Raw genomic sequence first — 21680 nt, 5'->3', positions numbered from 1 at the left:
TAGGGGAACACTTTGCACTCACTGGCCAAGGTGCCTATCCTTTGATTGTTCTCATGCAGAAAGATCGATGAGAAACCTGCGGGAAATCCACGCTTAAGGCCAAAGGAGGCAATTACTGCAACTCCAGAAATCAAAGATCAAATACAAACATGACAACAGCGATACGTCCAACTTCCGGTAATAGCTCCCACTTTACAGTTACCATTTCCCCCTCTCATAAATTCTGTGACCCTGCCCATCACATACCCCTGGGGTCCACCCTTTTCCCCATGTTCCATGCTCTTCAGCCTCTCCTATCAGATAGCCCCTTCTGCAGCACTTCAACACTTACATCTAGCATCTTCCATCTTTTTAATACACCTATCCCCATCTCCTTGTGTTCCCTATCACCCACCGCTTTGCACATCTTGCAACCCTCTCTCATTGTTTTGCTACAAATTTTCATATTATCTGTTCCAGTCATGATGACGGATCTTGGCCCGAAACCTCCGCTGCTGGCTACTTGGCAAAGATCCTGCCCGGGCATGCTGAGCTGCGTCAGCATTTCATGCAAAAAAAACAGTTCTAGTCCGTGGGTTGAGATTCTATGTTGGAAAAGTTCCAATTGTAATGTTATCGAAACATAGAAAACATTCAGCGCAATACAGGCCCTTCGGCCCACAAAGCTGTGTCAGGCATGTACCTACCTTAGAACTACATAAGCTTTTCCCATAGCCCTCTAAATTTTTTAGATCTATGTAGCCATCCAGTAGTTTCTTAAAATCACCTATCTTTTCCGGCTCCAACACTGTCACCTGCAGGTCATTCCACACACTCAACAGTATCTGATTAAAATACGTTCTACTGACATGTCCTCTGTACACGCTAATGCTGCGATCATATTTGACCTACCAAATTGAACCGCCTCAAACTTATCTGGCTTGAGCTCAATCTGCCATTTCTCAGCCCAGTTCTGCAATACTATCAACTGCCCTTAGTAACACCTGACAGTCCTCCACACTTTCCACAACAAACCACACTTTTGTGTCATCAGCAAATTTCCTAATCCATCGCACCACTTCCTCATCAACGCCATTAACAAAATCAATTTAAAATAAAACGGTCCCAGAACAGATCCCTGAGACACACCACACATCACAGTACTCCTCCATTCAGAATTTAAACCTTCCAGAGCCACTCTTTGCCTTCTCTGATCAAGCCAGTAAGCCAGTTCTGGATACACAAAGCACTATCCCCTTTGTTCCGATACCTCCTTACTTTCTCAATAAGCCTTGCATGGACAAACCAAATGCCTTGCAAAAAACAATATGCCCTATATCTACCTCTCTACGTTAATCAATATGTTCAGTCATACTCTCAAATTTTTAATCAGGCTCGAAAGGGACAACCTGCCTTTGACAAAGCCATCCGGACTATTCCTAATCATTTTATGACTTTCCAAATGTTCATAAATCCTGCATCTTAGGATCATCTCCATCAGCTTACCAACCACTGAAGTAAGACACACTGGCCTATAACTTCCTGGGCTCCCCCTACTACCTTTATTGAATAAGGATACATCAGAAAAATTTACACTCTTAAATCTGACATCAGTTGTGGGAAAGTTATTGTTAGATATTCTAAGTGACAGGACATAAAGTATTTGCATAGTCATGTAATGATTATGGATGGTCAAATGTAAGGAATTCGGCAATGAACTTACCAGGAAACTGAATGAAGGCGAGGATGTGCTCGTTCTGTACATGGACTTCAGGAATTTCTTTCACAAAGTCCCCTGGGAGGCTGGTCCAGAATATTCAGTCACTCAGTATTCAGGTTGAGATAGCTGATTAGATTAGAACTATTTCTAATTAGATTATAAATTCATAAGCAAATGTTTAGGCGATAATTACCCACAGCCTAACAAGGTGTTTTCTCGGAGCCCGTAAGATGCAAGTTCAGAAATTGCCAGGGCCCTTGCAGAGATAATTAAATCATACTTAGGGACAATAAAGCTACCAGAGTTTCGGAGAGTACCTAATGTTGCCCCGCTGTTTAAAATTGCCTCTAAACATAAACCAGGGATTTGGACAGCAGTCAGAATGACAATTGTCGTGGGAAAGTTATTGGAATAAATTCTAAGTGACCGGACATTACGTACTTGTATAGACATGTAATGCTTAAGGGCTGGTCACTGATTTTGGATGGAGTTTTTCACTGAACTTTCCAGGAAAGTGAATGAAGGCGAAGTTGTGGATGTTGCCTACATGGACCTCAGTAAGGCTTTTCACAAAGTCCCCTGGGAGGCTGCTCAGGAAGATTCAGTCTCACAATATTCAGGATGAGGTAGTTAGTTAGATTAGACACCAGTCTCTGAGAGTATCCAGAGTGCGTTTGTAGAAGATTGCCCTCGGACTGGAAGCCCGTGCCTACTGGAGTACCACAGGAATAAGTACTGATTCTATTGACCATTTATCAACGGAACTAGCTTAGGAAATTCACAACACAACTTGTAATTAATCGAAGCTCGCATATTGCCTCTGCAGAAACAACAACGTAAGGCTGTTGAAACTGGGCCAACAGCTTAGAACTTGAATACTACTTTTCCCACGTACCAATAATCTGTGAGACAAATTGTCAAATTTGCAACACCGAAATAGGGGATGTATATCTGTCAGAAAAACATAGAAAACCTAAAGAAAAATACAGGCCTTCGGACCACAAGCCTCTGCCGAACATGTACTTCCTTTAAAAATTACCAAGTGATACCCTTAGCCCTCTAATTTTCTAAGCTCCATGTACATATCTAGGAGTTGCTTGAAAGAGCCCTATCATATCTGCCTCCAGCACCATTGCAGACAACCTATTCCATGCACACACACTCTCTGAGTAAAAAAAGACTTACTCCTGACCTCTCCTCAATACCTACTCCCCAGCACCATAAAACCGTGCCCTTCAAGTCTTCGTTTCTCTCTTCGTCCAGATTCTTGCTTGGGGGTTCATCAACAGCAATCGTTCTCAACAGCAATTAGTTGGGCTGAAAAGCCTCATTCGGTTCATTATGACTCTAATGATGTGGATCAGATGAGGGATGAGGCTCTGTAAACGGACTTCAGTGAGTCAGATGCTGAAGAACAGGACGTCCAGGCTTGTGATCGCGGGAATGATCGTTGTGCCCCGAAGTAATGAGTGCAGAATTTGGAAGTTTATTCAGTTTCAACGTGTCAGAGCAGTTAGTGTGGGATGAGTGAATAAGGCTCTTTGGATCAATGGGTAGGTGGAATCTTTACGGAAGGGACACTTTGAAACTTCTCTGGAAGTGGGCTAATATCCTGAGGGATACTTTGTTAATGCTGCATGGTGAGGTTTCAACGAGTGCTGCAGTTTCATAGGTACCAGAGTACCGGAGCAGTTAGTGGAGCAGTTGTAAAACAGATGCTGGTGACCTCAAGGAACGTCAGGAATCAAACGGTTAAGCATGGTGTAAATAGTGTCCTGACCTTCCGAATGCTCGTCGGCAAGCTGAGATCCCGGATCAACTTTGTTAGTGACAAATTTTGTCCTCTGGAAGATAAGAAAGCTATTGCATTTAGAGAGACAAAATAAATGCTGGAAGACACTAAATATTTTTTCTTCTGTATTTATTCAACAGATAGGTCAGTTTTAGGAGGTTCTGTTGTTTTTGATGTGACAGATCGTGAGGGACTAAAGGGGGATGTGTGGCATTGCTAATTCGGGATATTCTGTTGGCAGTGCTCCATCTGGACAGACTGAAGAGTTCTTCTATTGTGGTGAAATGGGTGCAAATGAGAAATAAAAAAGGTTTTAATGGGGCCAAGTTACTGACCACACAATATTCCAAGAGATTTAGAGGAATAAATTTGCCAAGAGGTCAAAGTTTTTACAAACATAACGTTTTTATAGTAGGATTTTAATCTTTCCATATATTCACACGGAGTCCCCTTCCGAAACAGGACTAGATGAGATTGTGTTTGCAAATGTGTTGAAAAAGGTTTTCCGCATCACAATTTGTAAATCCCGATTAGAGTGACGATCTGCTATTAGGGAATGTGACTGCAAAATTACAGAATTTTGTGTAGGGGAATACTTTGCACCTACTGGTCACCGTGCCAACCCTTTGATTGTTCTCATGCAAAAAAATCGATGGGAAACCTGCCGATGCGGGAATCTACGCTTAAGGTTAAAGGAGGCAATTACTGCAACTCCAGAAATCTAAGATCAAATACAAACATGACAACAGCGATACCCCGAACTTTCGCTAATAGTTCCCACTTTAAAATTACTATTTCCCCCTCTCATCAATTCTGTGACCCTGCCCAACACATACAGCTGGGGCCCACCCACTTCCCCATGCTCCATGCTCTTCAGTCTCTCCTATCAGATAGCCCCTTCTGCAGCACTTCCACACTTACATCTAGCATTTCCATCTTTTTAATACACCTATCCCCATCTTCTTGTGTTCCCTATCACCCGCCGCTTTGCACATTTTGCACCCCTCTCTCATTGTCCTGCTCCAAATTTTCATAGTATTTGTTCCAGTCATGATGACGGATCTTGGCCCGAAACCTCCGCTGCTGGCTACTTGGCAAAGATCCTGCCTGGGCATGCTGAGCTGCACCAGCATTTCATGCAAATAAACCAGTTCTAGTCCGTGGGTTGAGATTCTATGTAGGAAAAGTTCCAATTGTAATGTCATCGAAACATAGAAAACATTCAGCGCAATACAGGCCCTTCGGCCCACAACACTGTGCCAGGCATGTACCTACTTTGAACTACATAAGCTTTTCCCATAGCCCTCTAAATTTCTTTGATCCATGTCAACATCCGGTAGTTCCTTAAAATCACCTATCTTTTCCGGCTCCAACACTGTCACCTGCAGGTCATTCCACACACTCAACAGTATCTGATTAAAATACTTTCTACTGACATGTCCTCTGTATACGCTAATGCTGCGATCATATTTGTCCTACCAAAATGAACCACCTCAGACTTATCTGGCTTGAACTCAATCTGCCATTTCTCAGCCCAGTTCTGCATACTATCAACGGCCCGTTGTAACACCTGACAGTCCTCCGCACTCTCCACAACACACACCACCTTTGTGTCAACAGCAAACTTCCTAACCCATCGCCCCACTTCCATATCCCCGCCATTTACAAAATCCATTAAAAAAAAAAACAGCGGTCCCTGAACAGATCCCTGAGGCGCACCACACGGCACAGGCCTCATCCTTTCAGAATATGGCCCTTCTAGAGCCACTCTCTGCCTTCTCTGATCAAGCCACTACTGGATGCACAAAGTACTATCCCCTTGTTCCGATACCTCCTTACTTTCTCAATAAGCCTTGCATGGACAAACCAAATGCCCTGCTGAAAACCATATGCACTACATCTACTGCTGGACCTACATCAATATGTTCAGTCATACCCTCAAATTTTCAATCAGGCTCGAAAGGCACATCCTGCCTTTGACAAAGCCATCCGGACTATTCCTAATCATTCTATGCCTCCCCTACTGTTCATAAATCCTGCATCTCAGCATCTTCTCCATCAACTTACCAACCACTGAGGTGAGACACATAGGCCTATAACATCCTGGACTCTCCCTACTACCTTTCTTGAATAAGGGAACATCAGAAAAATTTACACTGGTGAATCTGACATCAGTTGTGGGAAAGTTATTGTAAGATAGTCTAAGTGACAGGACATAAAGCATTTGCATAGTCATGTAATGATTATGGATGGTCAAATGTAAGGAATTTGGTAATAAACTTACCAGGAAAGTGAATGAAGGCGAGTATTTGCTCGTTCTGTACATGGACGTCAGCAATATCATTCACAAAGTCCCCTGGCAGGCTGGTCCAGAAGATTCAGTCACTCAGTATTCAGGCTGAGATAGCTGATTAGATGAGAATTAATTCTAATTAGATTATAATTTCATAAGCAAAAGTTTAGGCGATAATTCCCCACAGCTTAACAAGGTGTTTTCCCGGAGCCTGCAAGATGTAAGTTCAGAAATTGCCAGGGCCCTTGCAGAGATAATTAAATCATACTTAGGGACAGTAAAGCTACCAGAGTTTCGGAGAGTACCTAATGTTGCCCCACTGTTTAAAATTGCCGCTAAACATAAATTGGAGATTTGGACAGCAGTCAGAATGACAACTGTTGTGGGAAAGTTATTGGAATAAATTCTAAGTGACCGGACATTACGTACTTGCATAGACATGTAATGATTAAGGTCTGGTCACTGATTATGGATGGAGCTTTTCACTGAAATTACCAGGAAAGTGAATGAAGGCGAAGTTGTGGATGTTGCCTACATGGACCTCAGTAAGGCATTTCGCAAAGTCCCCTGGGAGGCTGCTCAGGAAGATTCAGTCTCAAAATATTCAGGATGAGGTAGTTAGTTAGATTAGACACCTATCTCTGAGAGAATCCAGAGTGCGTTTGTAGAAGATTGCCCTTGGACTGGAAGCCCGTGCCTGCTGGAGTACCACAGGAATATGTACTGAGTCTATTGACCATTTATCAAAGGAACTCGCTTAAGAAATTCACTACACACCTTGTAATTAACTGAAGCTCGTATACAGCCTCTGCAAAAACAACAACGTAAGGCTGTTGAAACCCGGCCAAAAGCTTAGAACTTGAATACTACTATTCCCACGTACCAATACTCTGTGAGACAAATTGTCCAATTTGCAACACCGAAATAGGGGATGTATATCTGTCAGAAAAACATAGAAAACCTAAAGAACAATTCAGGCCTTCGGGCCAGAAGCCTCTGCCGAACATGTACTTCCTTTAAAAATTACTAAGGGATACCCTTAAACCTCGATTTTTCTAAGCTCCATGCACATACCTAGGAGTCGCTTGAAAAAGCCCTACCATATCTGCCTCCAGCACCACTGCAGACAACCTATTCCATGTGCACACACTTTCTCTGAGTAAAAAAAAACACACCCCTGACCTCTCCTCAAAAACTATTCCCCAGCACCATAAAACCGTGCCCTTCAAGTCTTCGTTTCTTTCTTCGTCCAGATTCTGGCTTGGAGGTTCATCAACAGCAATCGTTCTCAACCGCAATTAGTTGGGCTGAAAAGCCTCATTCGGTTCATTATGACTCTAATGATGTGGATCAGATGAGGGATGAGGCTCTGTAAACGGACTTCAGTGAGTCAGATGCTGAAGAACAGGACGTCCAGGCTTGTGATCGCGGGAATGATCGTTGTGCCCCGAAGTAATGAGTGCAGAATTTGGAAGTTTATTCAGTTTCAACGTGTCAGAGCAGTTAGTGTGGGATGAGTGAATAAGGCTCTTTGGATCAATGGGTAGGTGGAATCTTTACGGAAGGGACACTTTGAAACTTCTCTGGAAGTGGGCTAATATCCTGAGGGATACTTTGTTAATGCTGCATGGTGAGGTTTCAACGAGTGCTGCAGTTTCATAGGTACCAGAGTACCGGAGCAGTTAGTGGAGCAGTTGTAAAACAGATGCTGGTGACCTCAAGGAACGTCAGGAATCAAACGGTTAAGCATGGTGTAAATAGTGTCCTGACCTTCCGAATGCTCGTCGGCAAGCTGAGATCCCGGATCAACTTTGTTAGTGACAAATTTTGTCCTCTGGAAGATAAGAAAGCTATTGCATTTAGAGAGACAAAATAAATGCTGGAAGACACTAAATATTTTTTCTTCTGTATTTATTCAACAGATAGGTCAGTTTTAGGAGGTTCTGTTGTTTTTGATGTGACAGATCGTGAGGGACTAAAGGGGGATGTGTGGCATTGCTAATTCGGGATATTCTGTTGGCAGTGCTCCATCTGGACAGACTGAAGAGTTCTTCTATTGTGGTGAAATGGGTGCAAATGAGAAATAAAAAAGGTTTTAATGGGGCCAAGTTACTGACCACACAATATTCCAAGAGATTTAGAGGAATAAATTTGCCAAGAGGTCAAAGTTTTTACAAACATAACGTTTTTATAGTAGGATTTTAATCTTTCCATATATTCACACGGAGTCCCCTTCCGAAACAGGACTAGATGAGATTGTGTTTGCAAATGTGTTGAAAAAGGTTTTCCGCATCACAATTTGTAAATCCCGATTAGAGTGACGATCTGCTATTAGGGAATGTGACTGCAAAATTACAGAATTTTGTGTAGGGGAATACTTTGCACCTACTGGTCACCGTGCCAACCCTTTGATTGTTCTCATGCAAAAAAATCGATGGGAAACCTGCCGATGCGGGAATCTACGCTTAAGGTTAAAGGAGGCAATTACTGCAACTCCAGAAATCTAAGATCAAATACAAACATGACAACAGCGATACCCCGAACTTTCGCTAATAGTTCCCACTTTAAAATTACTATTTCCCCCTCTCATCAATTCTGTGACCCTGCCCAACACATACAGCTGGGGCCCACCCACTTCCCCATGCTCCATGCTCTTCAGTCTCTCCTATCAGATAGCCCCTTCTGCAGCACTTCCACACTTACATCTAGCATTTCCATCTTTTTAATACACCTATCCCCATCTTCTTGTGTTCCCTATCACCCGCCGCTTTGCACATTTTGCACCCCTCTCTCATTGTCCTGCTCCAAATTTTCATAGTATTTGTTCCAGTCATGATGACGGATCTTGGCCCGAAACCTCCGCTGCTGGCTACTTGGCAAAGATCCTGCCTGGGCATGCTGAGCTGCACCAGCATTTCATGCAAATAAACCAGTTCTAGTCCGTGGGTTGAGATTCTATGTAGGAAAAGTTCCAATTGTAATGTCATCGAAACATAGAAAACATTCAGCGCAATACAGGCCCTTCGGCCCACAACACTGTGCCAGGCATGTACCTACCTTAGAACTACATAAGCTTTTCCCATAGCCCTCTAAATTTCTTTGATCCATGTCAACATCCGGTAGTTCCTTAAAATCACCTATCTTTTCCGGCTCCAACACTGTCACCTGCAGGTCATTCCACACACTCAACAGTATCTGATTAAAATACTTTCTACTGACATGTCCTCTGTATACGCTAATGCTGCGATCATATTTGTCCTACCAAAATGAACCACCTCAGACTTATCTGGCTTGAACTCAATCTGCCATTTCTCAGCCCAGTTCTGCATACTATCAACGGCCCGTTGTAACACCTGACAGTCCTCCGCACTCTCCACAACACACACCACCTTTGTGTCAACAGCAAACTTCCTAACCCATCGCCCCACTTCCATATCCCCGCCATTTACAAAATCCATTAAAAAAAAAAACAGCGGTCCCTGAACAGATCCCTGAGGCGCACCACACGGCACAGGCCTCATCCTTTCAGAATATGGCCCTTCTAGAGCCACTCTCTGCCTTCTCTGATCAAGCCACTACTGGATGCACAAAGTACTATCCCCTTGTTCCGATACCTCCTTACTTTCTCAATAAGCCTTGCATGGACAAACCAAATGCCCTGCTGAAAACCATATGCACTACATCTACTGCTGGACCTACATCAATATGTTCAGTCATACCCTCAAATTTTCAATCAGGCTCGAAAGGCACATCCTGCCTTTGACAAAGCCATCCGGACTATTCCTAATCATTCTATGCCTCCCCTACTGTTCATAAATCCTGCATCTCAGCATCTTCTCCATCAACTTACCAACCACTGAGGTGAGACACATAGGCCTATAACATCCTGGACTCTCCCTACTACCTTTCTTGAATAAGGGAACATCAGAAAAATTTACACTGGTGAATCTGACATCAGTTGTGGGAAAGTTATTGTAAGATAGTCTAAGTGACAGGACATAAAGCATTTGCATAGTCATGTAATGATTATGGATGGTCAAATGTAAGGAATTTGGTAATAAACTTACCAGGAAAGTGAATGAAGGCGAGTATTTGCTCGTTCTGTACATGGACGTCAGCAATATCATTCACAAAGTCCCCTGGCAGGCTGGTCCAGAAGATTCAGTCACTCAGTATTCAGGCTGAGATAGCTGATTAGATGAGAATTAATTCTAATTAGATTATAATTTCATAAGCAAAAGTTTAGGCGATAATTCCCCACAGCTTAACAAGGTGTTTTCCCGGAGCCTGCAAGATGCAAGTTCAGAAATTGCCAGGGCCCTTGCAGAGATAATTAAATCATACTTAGGGACAGTAAAGCTACCAGAGTTTCGGAGAGTACCTAATGTTGCCCCACTGTTTAAAATTGCCGCTAAACATAAATTGGAGATTTGGACAGCAGTCAGAATGACAACTGTTGTGGGAAAGTTATTGGAATAAATTCTAAGTGACCGGACATTACGTACTTGCATAGACATGTAATGATTAAGGTCTGGTCACTGATTACGGATGGAGCTTTTCACTGAAATTACCAGGAAAGTGAATGAAGGCGAAGTTGTGGATGTTGCCTACATGGACCTCAGTAAGGCATTTCGCAAAGTCCCCTGGGAGGCTGCTCAGGAAGATTCAGTCTCAAAATATTCAGGATGAGGTAGTTAGTTAGATTAGACACCTATCTCTGAGAGAATCCAGAGTGCGTTTGTAGAAGATTACCCTTGGACTGGAAGCCCGTGCCTGCTGGAGTACCACAGGAATATGTACTGAGTCTATTGACCATTTATCAAAGGAACTCGCTTAAGAAATTCACTACACACCTTGTAATTAACTGAAGCTCGTATACAGCCTCTGCAAAAACAACAACGTAAGGCTGTTGAAACCCGGCCAAAAGCTTAGAACTTGAATACTACTATTCCCACGTACCAATACTCTGTGAGACAAATTGTCCAATTTGCAACACCGAAATAGGGGATGTATATCTGTCAGAAAAACATAGAAAACCTAAAGAAAAATACAGGCCTTCGGACCACAAGCCTCTGCCGAACATGTACTTCCTTTAAAAATTACTAAGGGATACCCTTAAACCTCTATTTTTCTAAGCTCCATGCTCATACCTAGGAGTCGCTTGAAAAAGCCCTATCATATCTGCCTCCAGCACCACTGCAGACAACCTATTCCATGCACACACACTCTCTCTGAGTAAAAGAAAGACTTACTCCTGACCTCTCCTCAATACCTACTCCCCAGCACCATAAAACCGTGCCCTTCAAGTCTTCGTTTCTCTCTTCGTCCAGATTCTGGCTTGGGGGTTCATCAACAGCAATCGTTCTCAACAGTAATTAGGTGGGCTGAAAAGCCTCATTCGGTTCATTATGACTCTAATGATGTGATTCAGATGAGGGATGAGGCTCTGTAAACGGAATTCAGTGAGTCAGATGCTGAAGAGCAGGACCTCCAGGGTTGCGATCTCGGGAATGATCGCTGTGCCCCGAAGTAATGAGTGCAGAATTTGGAAGAGTATTCAGTTTCTACGAGGCTGAGCAGTTAGTGTGGGATGAGGGAATAAGGCTCTTTGGATAAATGGCTAGGTGGAATCTTTACGGAAGGGACAGTCTGAACCTTCTCTGGAAGTGGACTAATATCCTGGAGGGATAGTTTGTTATTGCTGCATAGTGAGGTTTAAACGAGTGTTGCAGTTTGATGGGAACCAGAGTGCCGGAGCCGATAGTGGAGAAGTCGTGAATCGGATGCTGATGACCTCAAGCAACGTTAGGAATCAAACGGTTAAGCATGGTGTAAATAGTGTCGTGACCTTGAGAATGGTCGTCGGCAAGCTGAGATCCCGGATTAACTTTGTTAGTGACAAATTTGGTCCTCTGGATGACAAGAACGCTAATGCATTTGGAGAGTCAAAATAAATGGTGGAAGACCCTAAATATTTTCTTCTTCTGTATTTACTCAACAGATAGGTCTGGTTTCGGAGGTTCTGTTTTTTATTGATGTGACAGACCTTCAGGGACGAAAGGGGGATGTGTGGCATTGCTAATCAGTGATATTTTGATGGCAGTGCTCCATCAGGACAGACAGAAGAGCTCTTCTAGTGTGGTGAAATAAGAAAGGCTTTAATGGGGCCAAGTTACTGACCAAGAGATTTAGAGGAATAAATTTGCCAAGATGTCAAAGTTCTTACAAACATAACGTTTTTATAGTAGAATTTTAAACTTTCAATATATTCACTCGGAAACCCCTAAAGAAACAGGACTAGATGAGAAAGTGTTTGCAAATGTGTTGAAAAAGGTTTACCTCATCACAATTTGTAAGTCCCGATTAGAGTGCCGATCTGCTATTTGGGAACGAAACTGCAAAATGACAGAAATTTTGTGTAGGGGAACGCTTTGCACCCACTGGCCACAGTGCCATTCCTTTGAATGTTCTCTTTCAAAAAGATCGATGAGAAACCGGCCGATGAGGGAAATCCATGGAGAAGGCCAAAGGAGGCAATTACTGCAACTCCAGAAATCAACGATCAAATACAAACATGACAACAGCGATCCCTCGAACTTCCGGTAATTGTTTCCACTTTACAGTTACCATTTCCCCCTCTCCTCAATTCTGTGACCCTGCCCATCACATGCCCTTGGGGTCCACCCACTTCCCCATGTCCCATGCTCTTCAGCGCTCTCCTATCAGGTAGCCCCTTCTGCAGCACTTCAACACTTACATCTAGCATCTTCCATCTGTTTAATACACCTATCCCCATCTCCTTGTGTTCCCTATCACCCACCGCTTTTCACATCTTGCACCCCTCTCTCATTGTCTTGCTGAAACTTTTCATATTATTTGTTCCAGTCATGATGACGGATCTTGGCCCGAAACCTCCGCTGCTGGCTACTTGGCAAAGTTCCTGCCCGGGCATGCTGAGCTGCGCCAGCATTTCATGCAAATAAACCCGTTCGAGTCCGTGGGTGGAGATTCTAAGTTGGAAAAGTTCCAATTTTAATGTTATCGAAACATAGAAAATCTTCGGCACTACAGGCCCTTCGGCCCACAAGTCTGTCCCTAACTTACAACTGGCAATAAAAAAGCCCAGATAACCAAAAGGCGAGAGAGTAGCAGTAAGTTAAACCCAAGATGGAGCCACAGAAAACAAGTCTCTACTCAGCTCAGGTGCAGTGATACTGAATGCCCACTAAACACTGTCAATTTAACCCACGCAATCCCAAACATACCGACGCCAGGTAATGATGTTTAAAAATATAATTACCCTCAGAATTACATGCCTCTCATTATCCTGGTCCATGGGAAAAACACAAGCCTGGTCTGTTCAGCCCTGTCTGGGCCACCTTGGGAAAATCTCTAATGACTAAAGACACGAAACAGTCAATGATGCGGGGGATGCATTACTGATGATGTGTCCCACTGCACACCCAGTTAATTGAACCAACTGGTGCCGGACGACGTTAGTGAAAGGCATGGGCCAGATTAATCTGGCTTCACCATACGAGCGTATCCGCCATAGCACCTCATACCTCACCACCTGAAACTCCGCAGCCTTACCTCTCCCAGCCACGCTGTGAAGTTTGGCCAGGTGGATTCAGAATTGGCTTGCCTGCAGAAGGCAGAGGGTTGTGATGGAGGGAGTACATTCAGATTGGAGGGTTGTGACTAATGGTGTCCCACAAGGATCTGTTCTGGGACCTCTACTTTTTCTGATTTTTATTAACGACCTGGATGTGGGGGTAGAAGTGTGGGTTGGCAAGTTTGCAGAGGACATAAAGGTTGGTGATGTTGTAGATAGTGTAGAGGATTGTCGAAGATTACAGCGAGACATTGATAGGATGAAGAAGTGGGCTGAGAAGTGGCAGATGGAGTTCAACCCGGAGAAGTGTGAGGTGGGACACTTTGGAAGGACAAACTCCAAGGCAGAGTACAAGGTAAATGGCAGGATACTTGGTAGTGTGGAGGAGCAGAGAGTCCTGGGGGTACATGTCCACAGATCCCTGAAAGTTGCTTCACAGGGAGATAGAGTAGTTAAGAAAGCTTATGGGGTGTTAGCTTTCATAAGTCAAGGAATAGAGTTCAATAGACGAGATGTAATGATGCAGCTCTTTAAAACTCTAGTTAGGCCACACTTGGAGTACTGTATCCAGTTCTGGTCGCCTCGCTACAGGGAGGATGTGGAAGCATTAGAAAGGGTACAGAGGAGATTTACCAGGATGCTGCCTGGTTTAGAGAGTATGGATTATGATCAGAGATTCATGGAGATAGGGCTTTACTCTTTGGAGAAAAGGAGGATGCGAGGAGACATGTTAGAGGTATACAAGATATTAACAGGAAAAGATAGAGTGGATAGCCAGCGCCTCTTCCCCAGGGCACAACTGCTCAGTACGAGGACCTGGCTTTAAGGTAAGAGGGGGGAAGTTCAAGGGGGATATTAGAGGAAGGTTTTTCACTCAGAGAGTGGTTGGTGCGTGGAATGCACTGCCTGAGTCAGTGGGGGAGGCAGATAAACTAGTGAAGTTTAAGAGACTACTAGACAGGCATATGGAGGAAATTAATGTGGGGGTTATATGGGAGGCAGGGTTTGAGGGTCGGCACAGCACTGTGGGCCGTACGGCCTGAAATGTGCTGTACTATTCTAAGTTCTATGTTCTATGTAAGTTGATGTCACTTTGCCTCACTTTTATAGACTGTGTCATTGTACTGAATAAGTAAAGATGCAATTTTTTTTTTATTGTCTCCCGCATGACATTTAAGACTAATCTCGGCAATACAGAGGAGGGCACATCTGGACCACAGGATACAAGAGATAAGCACAAGCCGATTCGCAGGTGAAGTGTTGCCTCACTTGGAAGGACTGGTAGGTGCAGAGTTCTGGCCGTTCACAGAGCTGAGTGACAGGAGGGAGATTAGTTCGTTAGGCCGGAACATGAGGAGTGGGGGCAGGTGGGAGAGGAGTGGGGTGAGGGATGTTTAGGAGAAATGACATGGAAGGGGAAGAAAAGGGAGTAGAGCGGCCAGAGAAAAGGAAGGGGTGAAAAGTCGTTCAAATGAGAGAGGAGTGGTGAGCAACGATTATTTCGAAGGCTTAGAACAAGGCGCTGAGAGAGAGTTAGAGGGGCATGGAGGGGTACGGCGAGGGAGAAGGACAGCACAAGGGTAAAGATGGTTACAGTTACCCTTTCTCTTCCTCCCCTCCCTTAACTCATCAAACATTGCTGCCCTATCTCTGAACTCACGCCCCTCCTTTCTTCACACCTTGTTCACCTACAAAAATTAACGAGGCTCGATGCTGACTAGCTCGCAGCCGTAGGCCTCGTCTGCATTTCTCCAGCTATTCCGACACCACTCCTGCATTTGCTGGCCCATTGACAACACCGTTCCCGTACGACATCCTGAACGTGACCGACCCTGCGGTCTGAGAGGGCGGAAACACTCGGGACGGGGGTTGGAGTCGGGATAAGGTTGCCAGCTTCTCCTCAGAGCAAACTTCCTCCACGCGCGTGAAAACAGTTTGCATACAGCATGGCGTGAGACGCCCACAACCTCGCCATCCCGTCACTCAGAGCTCTCTCTCCCATTCCCTTATTCGGATCCATCTTATCCTCAGCGGGCGGCAATTTCGCAATTTCCCACAACTTCACCACCCCATTCCCCTTTCCACCACGATTGAGTGAATCACCCGAGATGGATCAAATCCACAGCCTGGGATTCGCTGAATTAAACAAAGAACCCCTTTGGTTGTGATGGAACGGCAAGGAGGGAAATTGTTTGACCTACGCGGAAGTACAGACAGAAACTACCCGCGTCCGCGAGAGACGGTTAACGCAGCCTTTGATATTCCTGTCTGTGTTTCCTCCATTTGCCCCAGTCCCCTCTCCTCCCGCTGTCGGACATACCCCGGGCCGCCGAGGGTACGCGCACCAGAAATGCGGCCATGTATGCTTATTCCAGCTCAATCGGACCAGTGTATCTGTAATGGACACTGTATAAACAAGTAGCCTCGGAGGTAGCAGCTTAGACTGAAATCTCTGTAAATGGTGAGCACATCGCTCACCCGGGACCGCACTGAACTCCGTCCGGTTTCAACATCGCAGTAAGTGTTGTCTCCGATTACTCAGAACCAGGGAGCGTTCACAGCGCGGTTCGGACCCGCAGGGAATTCAATGGCAGGAAGGAGCTCTGAAATGTTCAAGTTAACGAATTAATTACTGAGCAAACGGATTAGGAGAAGCGACGTCATTACCTTCAATCAAAACATTCTCCTGCTGGTTTCTACTGAGCCAGCACTGTAGAACGTTTCACACCGACAGTGATATCCGAAATGTCCCACGGGGCAGGGTTCCGTCTCTGATCTCTCTCTCTCTCTCTCTCTCTCTCTCTCTCTCTCTCTCTCTCTCTCTCTCTCTCTCTCTCTCTCTCTCTCTCTCTCTCTCTCTCTCTCTCTCTCATCTCTCTGTCTCTCTCTCTCTCGCTCTCTCTCTCTATCTCTCTCTCTCTCTTTGTGATCTCTCTCTCTCTCTCTCTCTCTGTGATCTCTCTCTCTCTCTCTCTCTCTCTCTCTCTCTCTCTCTCTGTCACACACACACACACACACACACACACACACTAAAACTAACTACTCAAAACAACAGATAAAACGTGTGATTTTACTGTTTGGATTGTCTCAGTTAAGAATGTGGCAGATCGGCTAATTCCATTTTTTTAAAAAAGGATATTATAGCCACAAATTATTAGGTGTTGAGATAAATTAGAATACTGGAAACTCACAAAGTCTGATAGCGATTGAGTCAAGTCGGCATTCAGATTGCTGACACTGGGGAACTTTCTCTCCTCTGTCACCGCGTTTTATTGATATCCCCCTGTAACAGTAAGATTTGACGACAACATTCAGCCTGTTTTGCTGACAGTTGAAGGGAGGGGAGGAATGTTGAACCGTTTGGATTTGTTTTCAGCAGAAACGCCGCTCCATGATCCGAGGAATGTCTGCGTGTCGGAATCCGTCCTGCGGACGGGCAGCAGCTTGCACACAGAAAGTCGCGCTGTGAGTCTCACAGAACAGCAGCACCGGCTCCTCGCCCGATTGTCTGCTATGAAGTTGAAAGAAAACGACTTGAAAATATATCCACACGGAGACTGAATATTCTTAGTGAACTCAGCTGAGAATCATTCAGCCTCTGATATATGTTTCCGATCTTTATTTCAAATCGATGCATGATTTGTGTTTTGCATCGGTGATCAATAACTCATTCGCTCCATTTTAACCCCTTCCGGCGGCGATATTATTTGTGATGCTACACTTTCTTGTCAGCATTACTGAGATTTTCCACAGCTTATGCCACGATTAAAAACAGATCTGAAACCAAGGGTTCCGATTTCAAAGCAAGCGTGTGAAAAATCTGTTCGGACAACACGTTTCCCGTTTCCAAAACTTGTCATTTCAGATGAATGCATGTTATCTTTCCCTTTGAGACTGTGTTTATTGTGGGGGCTTCCAACTGATCCGCTCGACATCCTGTAGGAGCAAAGATTTTGATTCTGTTCAAGGCCACGGCACACAGTATACAGCGGGGGTGGGGGCAGTGGTGGGAAAAGGGGTTGGTGGAGGGGGGTGACGGGTTACAGAAAGAGACAGGCGGCAGGCGGCATCACGGAGCGAAAGCCATGATTTTATTGTACGGGGCAGAAGGCTGGATGGGCTGAGTGGCCGATTTCTGCGTGGTATATTGACAGTAAAGATCTGACTCCAGAATTACTGGAAACGTATTTAAAAATTACGGACCATCACACATATAAAGTACCTGTCGCTGTACCAAAAACTAACATTGCAGTAATTAAATAATCCAGATCGCTAACAGAAATGATAAACATCAATGGACCTAGCGCTGAACCCCGCGGAACCCCACTAGTCTCTGGTCTCCAGTTCGCGGGCCAAAACATTTTCTACCACTGACTGGCATCTCCCAGGATGCCGATGTCCAAGTTACATTACCATCACTTCCATAATGTTAAGCCCCTGAACCTTCCTGATGTGGGAATCTGCAGAATGCCCCGGTAAATTGCTCTAAATTACTCCTAAATTAGCCATTCTGTAATTAAATCTTCTATTTCCCCCCGGAGCAGCAAGTGTGACGTTGTTCCAGTCTGATAGTTTACCAAAAACATTTCTGAATATTCGCTCACAGTTGAACTCCGTCCCCAGTCTCTGGCTCACAGGGTGTTTGCAGAATTCACGTTTATATACCAAAGCACTGCACCCCTTTCGCCACGAGAATTATCATGATCTGGCCCTGTTCTCCCATTCATACAGTTCTCTGTACTTCATTATCTCGAAAATGTTCTCCTGCGGTGAAACCTGACTCCTGACTAGGTTCATTTCCCAATACCAGATCAGGTACAGCCTCTCCTCTTGTAGGCTTATCTACATATTGTGTCATGAAGCCTTCCTGAATACACCTAACAAACTCCACACGATCTCAACCCCTCACTCTGGGAAATTAAAATCTCCCACCACAAAAACACTGTTATAATTCCCTTTTGCGCAATCTGTCTCCCTATCTGCTCCTCGATGCCCCTGTTATAATTGGGTCTATTAAAAACACTCAGTAGAGATATTGATTCCCCCCTGCTCCTAACTTCCACACTCGTTGAGAACTCTTTTGCCTTCCTCCCTGTCCTTTCTGAAACATCTAAAGATTGGCACTCGAATATCTTTTCCTGCCCCTAAACTATCCAAGTCTCTGTAATGACCACAACATCATAGCTCCAAGTGCGGATACACGCTCGGAGCTCATCCACTTTTTTCATAAAACTGCTCACATTAAAATAGACGCATCTCATATCATCGGTCTGAGCGCAGCCCGTCTCTATCATCAGCTTATGCTCCCTTTCGTACTGTTTCCAATGTTATGTACCCCGTAACTGGGTGTCTAACCAGCAGAGAAAGAAGAATCCGTTGGAGTCTGGTGGTACTATATTCTAAAGTGTTTATTAGTAAATTAGGCAAATCAATGTCAATAATGCAAATACATAGATAATACTCGTTAGCAATAATAAACCTAAAAATGTGGGAATAATAATAATCAGCAATAATAAACAAGCTCTATCGATGTCTAGGGGATAATGAATTGTCATATAAAAGTATAAAGCTCAGTTCAGTTCATACGTGCTGAGGTAGATATTGTTGTTGTGTTGTAATCGTCGGAAAGAGAGAGAGAGAGCGAGCGAGATGAGCGAGAGAGACAGTTACAGTCAGGGAAACCTTACTTTACGTTCATGATCCGTCGTTTCGTTGTTGTGGCCATTCAGTTAATGACCCCTCTGTCCTTCAGCTAGACCGTTCTTCTGTGGTGGACTCGTCACTCTGGCATAAGTGGACACACACACACAAGTCCCCACCGGCCCTGCTATAACAGTGTGAGTTTCACTGACAGATCTCCTTGTTCGGTCTCCGATGCCCCACACCTTCCCATGGGTTCCAACAGTCAATCAGTGCTCAATAGTGTGACTCCTGGTGTGTCTGAAGGGTGTCTCTCCAGACCTCACTTTTATCCCTACTCGCGGGGTCTCAGTTGTCAATCAATTTTGAATAGTTGTGTCCATCAAATCAGCCCACTCGGGCTGTCCACTGAGGAGTTTTCATGAACAGAATGCTATAAGATAAATAACCCTCTCAGAAGTCATAATACGGTGAATCAACAAGTCTCTCTCCCCTCTCTTACCTCTCTCTTATCTGTAGCAGATGTTCCAGCATGTTCTCCTTTCATCTCTCTCTCTCATGAGCAGCATAGCAACAGTAACGGTTTGTGATTCTCCCAAGGGAGGGGGGAACATGGGCAACTCTGCACCCTTCTGCCCATCAGAGCTGTTCATCCTTCATAACATCAAGCTTTCTGTATTTGAGAGCCAATCTCCCTTTCCTCCCTCACTTCAGTTCGGACTCCCACCCCCTGAAATCTTAGTTTAAATTTTCCCCAATAGTCTCCACAAACCTCCGCGCCAGGATATTGCCCCCCCTCAGGTTTAAGTGCATTTACATTTCAATTCAGTTCACCTGAGCTTTATTGTAATTTCATCATACAGGATTACTCATGAATACAGCCAGAACGAAGCTGGAAATCACAATGCAATAGTTGCACACGACACAAAACACTCGTTATCTGGAAAAGATAGAAAGATAATAAGCACACATGCAGGGCATCAATAAGAAAAATCTTTTACACAATATGTACACACACACACACACGCGCGCGCACACACACACACACACACACACACACACACACACACACACACACACACACACACACACACACACACACACACACACACACACACACACACACACACACACACACACACACACACACACACACACAAACAACAGAGAAACCGTGAGATTTTACTGTTTGGATTGTCTCAGTTAAGAATGTGGCAGATCGGCTAATTCCATTATTTTTATATTCTTAGAAAGAAAGATATTTCTTTCTTTGTGACAAGTCGGCATTCAGATTGCTGACACTGGGGAACTTTCTCTCCTCTGTCACCGCGTTTTATTGATATCCCCCTGTAACAGTAAGATTTGACGACAACATTCAGCCTGTTTTGCTGACAGTTGAAGGGAGGGGAGGAATGTTGAACCGTTTGGATTTGTTTTCAGCAGAAACGCCGCTCCATGATCCGAGGAATGTCTGCGTGTCGGAATCCGTCCTGCGGACGGGCAGCAGCTTGCACACAGAAAGTCGCGCTGTGAGTCTCACAGAACAGCAGCACCGGCTCCTCGCCCGATTGTCTGCTATGAAGTTGAAAGAAAACGACTTGAAAATATATCCACACGGAGACTGAATATTCTTAGTGAACTCAGCTGAGAATCATTCAGCCTCTGATATATGTTTCCGATCTTTATTTCAAATCGATGCATGATTTGTGTTTTGCATCGGTGATCAATAACTCATTCGCTCCATTTTAACCCCTTCCGGCGGCGATATTATTTGTGATGCTACACTTTCTTGTCAGCATTACTGAGATTTTCCACAGCTTATGCCACGATTAAAAACAGATCTGAAACCAAGGGTTCCGATTTCAAAGCAAGCGTGTGAAAAATCTGTTCGGACAACACGTTTCCCGTTTCCAAAACTTGTCATTTCAGATGAATGCATGTTATCTTTCCCTTTGAGACTGTGTTTATTGTGGGGGCTTCCAACTGATCCGCTCGACATCCTGTAGGAGCAAAGATTTTGATTCTGTTCAAGGCCACGGCACACAGTATACAGCGGGGGTGGGGGCAGTGGTGGGAAAAGGGGTTGGTGGAGGGGGGTGACGGGTTACAGAAAGAGACAGGCGGCAGGCGGCATCACGGAGCGAAAGCCATGATTTTATTGTACGGGGCAGAAGGCTGGATGGGCTGAGTGGCCGATTTCTGCGTGGCATATTGACAGTAAAGATCTGACTCCAGAATTACTGGAAACGTATTTAAAAATTACGGACCATCACACATATAAAGTACCTGTCGCTGTACCAAAAACTAACATTGCAGTAATTAAATAATCCAGATCGCTAACAGAAATGATAAACATCAATGGACCTAGCGCTGAACCCCGCGGAACCCCACTAGTCTCTGGTCTCCAGTTCGCGGGCCAAAACATTTTCTACCACTGACTGGCATCTCCCAGGATGCCGATGTCCAAGCTACATTACCATCACTTCCATAATGTTAAGCCCCTGAACCTTCCTGATGTGGGAATCTGCAGAATGCCCCGGTAAATTGCTCTAAATTACTCCTAAATTAGCCATTCTGTAATTAAATCTTCTATTTCCCCCCGGAGCAGCAAGTGTGACGTTGTTCCAGTCTGATAGTTTAC

The 21680-nt window shown here is 44.5% G+C and overlaps 3 long non-coding RNA genes across 3 annotated transcripts in view; 2 read left to right on the top strand and 1 right to left on the bottom strand.

The window, feature by feature from the left end:
• Nucleotides 1-1699: 1699 nt before the first annotated feature.
• LOC140722534 (uncharacterized) lies at nucleotides 1700-16759 on the bottom strand. Its single transcript, XR_012097653.1, has 4 exons — nucleotides 16591-16759; nucleotides 9852-9974; nucleotides 5776-5898; nucleotides 1700-1825 (listed from the first exon to the last, which is right to left on the bottom strand). It is a non-coding gene; the product is annotated as an uncharacterized lncRNA (long non-coding RNA).
• On the top strand, nucleotides 15184-17184 carry LOC140722535 (uncharacterized). The gene is made up of 2 exons (XR_012097654.1): nucleotides 15184-15916; nucleotides 16776-17184. It is a non-coding gene; the product is annotated as an uncharacterized lncRNA (long non-coding RNA).
• A 396-nt stretch (nucleotides 17185-17580) lies between these two features.
• The window catches only part of LOC140722533 (uncharacterized), an 8314-nt gene continuing 4214 nt past the window's right edge, over nucleotides 17581-21680 (top strand). Inside the window, exons 1-2 of the long non-coding RNA XR_012097652.1 lie at nucleotides 17581-19236; nucleotides 20480-21680. The exon at nucleotides 20480-21680 is cut by the window's right edge and continues 2425 nt beyond it. This is a non-coding gene — a long non-coding RNA (uncharacterized lncRNA). The remainder of the gene's footprint in view (nucleotides 19237-20479) is intronic.

Source organism: Hemitrygon akajei, unplaced genomic scaffold (assembly GCF_048418815.1).
Source record: "Hemitrygon akajei unplaced genomic scaffold, sHemAka1.3 Scf000079, whole genome shotgun sequence".
In the NCBI taxonomy this organism is placed as follows: domain Eukaryota; kingdom Metazoa; phylum Chordata; class Chondrichthyes; order Myliobatiformes; family Dasyatidae; genus Hemitrygon; species Hemitrygon akajei.
The sequence above is the reverse complement of the archived record's forward strand: the minus strand, read 5'-3'. Positions and strand labels throughout refer to the sequence as shown.